Consider the following 6,645-nt stretch of genomic DNA (forward strand, 5'->3'; position numbering starts at 1 on the left):
GATGCAAAATATGTGTTCAGTTCATCTGCCATATCCTTATTTTCCCTTAAAATTCTGAAGACTTTCTTTCGGACAAATGCTCACTTTTTACACTCTTTTATTTTTAAAATATCTATAGAAACTCTTACTATCTGTTTTTATATTTCTAGCTAGCTTTCTCTCGTACTCTATTTTTCCCCTCCTTATCAATCTTTTGTCATTCTTTGCTGTTCTTTATATTCTGTTCAAACGTCACCCATCTTTGTGCAATTATATGCTTTTTCTTTAAGTTTGATACTATCTTTAACTTTTTTAGTTAACCATGGATAGTGGGTTCTCACTTTGGAATTTTTCTTTCTCATTGGAATGTATCTATTCTGTGCATTCTGAAATATCCCCTTAAATGTCTCTATTGTCCTATCCCTTAACCTAATTTGCCAGTTCACTTTAGCTATCTCTGCTTTGATGCCCTCATAATTGCCCTTTATTTTAAGTTTAAAATACTAGTCTTGGACCCATTTTTCTCTCCCTCAAACTGAATGTAAAATTCATTTTATGATCGCTGTTACCTAGGGGCGCCTTCACTATGAGATCATCAATTCATTATATCTCGTTGCACAATATCAGGTCTAGTATAGCTTGCTCTCTGGTTGGTCCAGGCGTGCTGTTCTAAGAAACAATCCTGAAAACATTCCACGAGCTCCTCAAAATAAGAACAAAATATTGCGGGTGCTGGAACTCTGAAATGAGAACAGAAAGTGCTGGAAATACTCAACAGGTCTGGCAGTATCTGTGTAGAGAGAAAAAGAGTTAACGTTTCAGGTCTGTGATGCTTCATCAGAACTGACAAAAGTTAGAAATGTCTTTGAGCAAGTGAAAAGAGGAGGGGGGGGAAGAAGAACAAGAAGGAAGGTCTGTGATAGAATGGAGGGGAAGAGATTAAATGACAGAGATGTCATGGAACAGAATGCAAATGGAGTTTTAAATAGTTGTAGCGAAATACAAACCATGAGTCCAGAGAGAGTGCTAATGGCAGAATAATAAACAGCTCTGTACAAAAGCAAAAACACGAAAAACAATTTTAAGACTAGCACATGATTTTTAAAAAAATAAAAAAATAACTATACATAAAAAAAATGAACAAAAAATAATAGGGCTCATGGTCTGGGTCTGAAATTATTGAACTCAATATTGAGTCCAGAAGGCTATAGAGTGCCTAATCGGATGATGAGGTGCTTTTCCTCAAGCTTGCATTGGTGTTCACTGGAGCACTGCAGCAGGCCGAGGACAGAAATGTGGGCATGCGAACAAGGTGGTGAATTGAAGTGGCAAGCAACCGGAAGCTTGGGATCATGCTTGGGGACCGAGCAGAGGTGTTCTGCAAAGCGCTCACCCAATCTACGTTTGGTCTCTGCAATGTAGAGGAGACTGCACTGTGAGCAGCGAATATAGCATACCAAATTAAAAGAAGTACAAGTAAATCACTGTTTCACCTGGAAGGAGTGTTTCAGACCTTGGATGGTGAGAAGAGAGGAGGTAAAATGACAGGTATTACTTCTCCTGTGAAAGGGACAAGGTATCGGGGTGATGGAGAAGTGGACCAGGGTGTTGCGGAGGCAATGGCCCCTTCAGAATGCTGACAGGGGAGGGGAGGGAAAGATGTGTTTGGTAGTGGCATCATACTGAAGGTGGCAGAAATGGCAGAGGATGATCCTTTGGCTATAGAGGCTGGTGAGGTGGAAAGTGAAGACAAAGGAACCCTCTTGCTGTTCTGGGAAGGAGGGGAAGGGGTGAGGGCGCAAGTGCGGGAACTGGGTTGGACAAGGTCGAGGGCCCTGTCAACCACAGTGCGGGGGAATTGTTGGTTGAGCAAAAAGGAAGACATATCAGAGACGCTGTTGTGGAAGGTTGTATCATCAGAACAGATGCGTCAGAGACGGAGAAACTGGGAGAATGGAATGGAGTCCTTGCAGGAGGTAGAGTGTGAGGAAGTGTATTCGAGGTAGTTGTGGGAGTCAGAGGGCTTATAATAAATACTCGTGGACAGCCTGTCACCAGAGATGGAGACAGAGACATCGTGGAAGGGAAGAAAAGTGTTAGAGATGGACCATTTGAAGGTGAAAGAAGGGTGGAAATGGGAAGCAAAGTTGATGAAGTTTTCCAGTTCATGGCGAGTGCAGGAAGCGGCACTGATACAATCATCATTGTACTGGATAAAGAGTTCGGAAAAATCCCCCATGATTATCACCGTACCTTTCTGACAAGCTCCCATTATTTCTTCCTTTATACTCTGTCCTACCATGTGGTTACTGTTAGGGGACCTGTACACCACTCCCATGAGTGACTTCTTGCCTTTATCATTCCTCATCTCTACCCAACCTGCTTCTACATCCAGGTTTCCTGAACTTACGTCATCCCTCTCTAATGTGCTAAGACTCTCATTAATTAACAGAGCCACCCCTCCACCTTTTCCTGGCTTCTTGTCCTTTCTAAATGTCATGTACCCTTCAATATTCAGGTTCCAATCTATGTCATCCTGCAGCCATGTCTCTGTAATGGCTATCAGATCATACTTATTTACTTCTATTTGCGCTATCAGTTCATCTGTTTTGTTTTGAATGCTACGTGCTTTCAGATACACAGCTTTTAGTTTTGTCCTTTTATTATTTTTGTAAAGTCTAGCCTTGACTGCTGATTTACTCTTAGATTTGTACTCTCTATCCCTTCCTTTCCCATATCTTTCTCTCTTACCTTGTCTCTACTCTTTGATTTACCACATCTTCCCAAATTTGATCCCTTGTCCCCACTATTTAGTTTAAAACCCTCTCTACTTCCCTAGTTATGCAGCTCACTAGAACACCAGCCCCAGCACCGTTCAAGTGTAGACTGTCCCAATGGTACAGCCTCCACTTTCCCAGTACTGGTGCCAGTGCCCCATGAACCAGAACCCACTTCTAACACACCAGTCTTTGAGCAATGCATTCATTTCTCTAATCTCATTTCTCCTATATCAATTTGCATGTGGTTCAGGTCATCATCCAGAGATTATTACCTTTGAGGTTCTTCTTCTTAATTTGGTGCCTAGATCCTCATACTGACCATGCAGAACCCCCTTCCTTGTCCTGCCTATGTCATGGACCATGACAACTGGATCCTCTCTCTCCCACTGTAAGTTCCTCTCCTGCCCTGAGCAGATGTCCTGAACCCTGGCAATACAGCCTTCAGGACTCTTGTTCTTTGCTGCAGAGAACAGTGTCAATTCCCGTCACTATACTATCCCCTACTACCACTACATTCCTTTTTGCTCCCCCAACTTGAATGGCTTCCTGTACCACAATGCCATGATCAATTGGCTCATCCACCTGCAGCACCCAATCTCATCCAAACAAGCTGAAAGAACCTCAAACCTGTTGGACAATCGCAAAGACTGAGGCTCATGCACACCTGCCTTCTGGGTCCCCTTACATGCCTCAGCTGCAGCCACACTCTCCTGTCCCTGACCACTGACCAAATCAGAAGAACCTATCCTACGAGGTGTAACCGACTTCTGGTACAAAGCGTCCAGGTAACTTTTCCACTCCCTGATGTGTCGCAGTGTCTGCAGCTTTGACTCCAGTTCAATGACTCTGAGCCGAAGCACCTCGAGCTGCAAACATTTACTGCAGACGTGTTTGTCCTGGATCACACTGGCATCCAGGAGCTCTCACATGCTGCAGACATGACACATCACCTGTCCTGCCATCCTTAATGTGTTTCAATTAACTACTTAATTATTTTATTCATTTTGCTTTTTTATATATTTTATTAACCTTACCACCAGTTCATGTACTATTTTAAACCTTATGAATAGAATAGACCTTAACCACTTACCACATACTCACCAGACAGCTAGCTTCTTCCCCTGTAATAGAGTAAGAACCAAATCCGACAGGGTGAGAAAGTTAGAAAAAACAAAGTAGCACCTCCTTCCCCTCCTCACCCAACTCCCTCAACTCACCAAACTCCCAGCACTCTGTTCAAGTTGCACTCAGTGCAAAGTCGGCTGAGATGCCTGTATTTATATGTTCTAAGACTAAAGAGATTAGCTGAGACCCAGGTACAAAAAAAAGTTCAAGCTAGTTCCTTTAACTAACTACAGCTGCTCCCCAGTGAATAGCCCTGCTTAGGCCCCTGGATGAAATTTAGAATTTAAACAGTAACTTTCTGTTAAATTTTCAATGTTAAATACAAACAAAGTTAGATTTTTAAAAAGAGATTAAGATTCCCTCAACTCACCAAACTCCCAGCACTCTTTTCAAGCCTCACTCTAAATCCTCTCCTCTCCGAGTCTCATCGAATATGGTGGAAAAATGGCACCCCTGCTCCCGTCTGGGCCCGCTCTCAGACATTATGTGCCCGTTTCTCCTGCAGGGACAAAAGAGAGTGAGATAAGGCACTTCTGTCCTTTGTGTCCGCTGTCATGTGCCCCCATTCATTAGAAAGTGCATGTTTCAGTGGTGACAGGACTTCAGCAGCACTATGACTCTGAGCTATTCTGAGGGGTCAGTAAGTGCCCTGGGCACATACCCCTCCCATGTTCAGGAGCAGCATGCGCCCTGAAGCTCACTGCTGCCATTATGTCATGAGCTTCTTTGTGTTATCTTAAGCAGCACAATGAGGTACGTGAATTCCAGTTCCTTGAAGATACCCAGAAGGTTTATTAACAGATAATCGAGTATATGCAATACACAGCAAACTATATACAGAACCTTTGTTTAGCATGTTTCAGTGCAGAGTGACTATGGCTTCTAGTCACATGACTACATCCCAGTATTTAGCTCATTAGCATACTGAGTTCTTAAAGGGACATCACTCTTAAAGCAATCATACAACAGAGAATGAACAACTAGAAGCCTGTCCTGAGGGTTGGGGGTAACAGTCTCCTTGCCAGAGCATATCAGATCATTGATCCTCTCCCAACACTGAATTCATGCCCTTCTAAATATGCTCCAGCCACTTACTGCGGATGCCACCTCCACTCACACCTCTCTGGTTTGGGCCATCCTCCAGGAAGAGGACTTCCCTCCTCTACCTCACGGCCTCGAGCATGACAGCCAGGTCTACATCCGAGAACCAAGGGGCATCTCTGCCCCGGGTTTCAGGCCTCCGGCTTTCCTGAGATATCTGGTTCTGCTCCAGTGCTCTCCACAGCTCTGACACTCTCTGCTGCTTTCCTCCTTCAGTCAAACAGCAGCCTTAGTAATGGCTGTTGCGGTGAGTTTAAATTGGGCCCACATTTCCTCTGACCCGCCTCTGTTCCTACCCCCGTGGCCTCCAATTGGCCAGCAAACCTGTCTTTATATCAATTTAGGGGTCACCCCCATGAAAATCATGATGTAAATCAGTTTCCCCACTGTGGGGGTGGGGGGGGGGGGGGGGGGTGGGGGGGAGGGGGGGTGCGGGGGAGGGTGGTGGGTTTGCGAACCAGAAACAGTCCCGACTTCCATTTCCCTTCTCCAATGCGAAATTGCATCCCTCTGTGTTGGGCAATTGGAGCAACATCACTGGTGGGAAACTGTGCACTTTTCTACTTTTTTTTAGGAGTAAGAAGCCACGGTGAATAGCGAATTAGTCCCTCTCCCCTATACTTTCCCCATAGCCCCCTAATCTCTTCTCCCTTCAATTATTTATCCAATTTCCTTTGGAAAGTTACGATTGAATCTGCTTCCTCTATCCTTTCAGACAGTGCATTCTAAATCACAACAAGTCACTGTGTAACAAAAAAAATTCTCATACCACCTCTGATTCTTTTGCCAATCACCTTTAATCTGTGTTTTCTGGTTACTGACCCTTCTACCACTGGAAATAGTTTCTCCTTATTTACTCTATTAAAACTGTTCATAATTTTGAACATCTCCACCAAATCTCCTTTTAAACTTCGCTGATCTAAGGATAACAACCCCAGCTTCTCCAGACTCTCCACATAACTGAAGCCCATCATTCCCAGTACAGCTGGACAATGGAGAGATTTTAGAGGAGGATAGTGTGATTAACCATGTCAAAGGCTGCAATCAGGTCAAGATGAATGAGGAGGAATAGTTTCCTTTTGTCACAGTCACATAGGATGTCACTTGTGACTTTATTAAAAGCTGTTTCGGTACTATGGCGGGGCAGATACCTGATTGGACTGATTCAAGCATGGAGTTCCAGGAAAGATGGCCAGAGGTTCAGGAAGCAGCAGCATGGTCGAGAACTCTGGAGAGAAAATGGAGGATGGAATGGGATAGTAGTTTGCAAGGACGGAGGGGTCAAGGATGGGTTTTTTGAGGGCAGGGACAATTACAGCAGATTTGAAGGCAGGAGTGACAGTACCTGAGGAGACAGAACTGTTAAAAATGTCATCTAACATGGGGGCCAGGAAAAGGAGTTGGATGGTCAGCAGTTTAGTGGGAATAGCTTCGAGAGAGTAGGAGATGGGTGTCATGAACAAGATGAGCTTGGAGAGGTCATGAGGCGAGATAGGAGAGGAACCAGAGAAAGATACAAGTTCAGGGCTAGGGCAGGGGAGGGTCCGTAGAGGAAGTCTGGCCTAGTAAGTGGCAGAGACAACTGAACGGGTGATCTTGATCTTTGTGATAGAAAATCCATGAGCTCCTTGCACTTGTTATTGGAGGTGAGGGTGGAGGA

The sequence above is a fragment of the Heterodontus francisci genome, chromosome 20 (assembly GCF_036365525.1).
Source record: "Heterodontus francisci isolate sHetFra1 chromosome 20, sHetFra1.hap1, whole genome shotgun sequence".
Taxonomy (NCBI): domain Eukaryota; kingdom Metazoa; phylum Chordata; class Chondrichthyes; order Heterodontiformes; family Heterodontidae; genus Heterodontus; species Heterodontus francisci.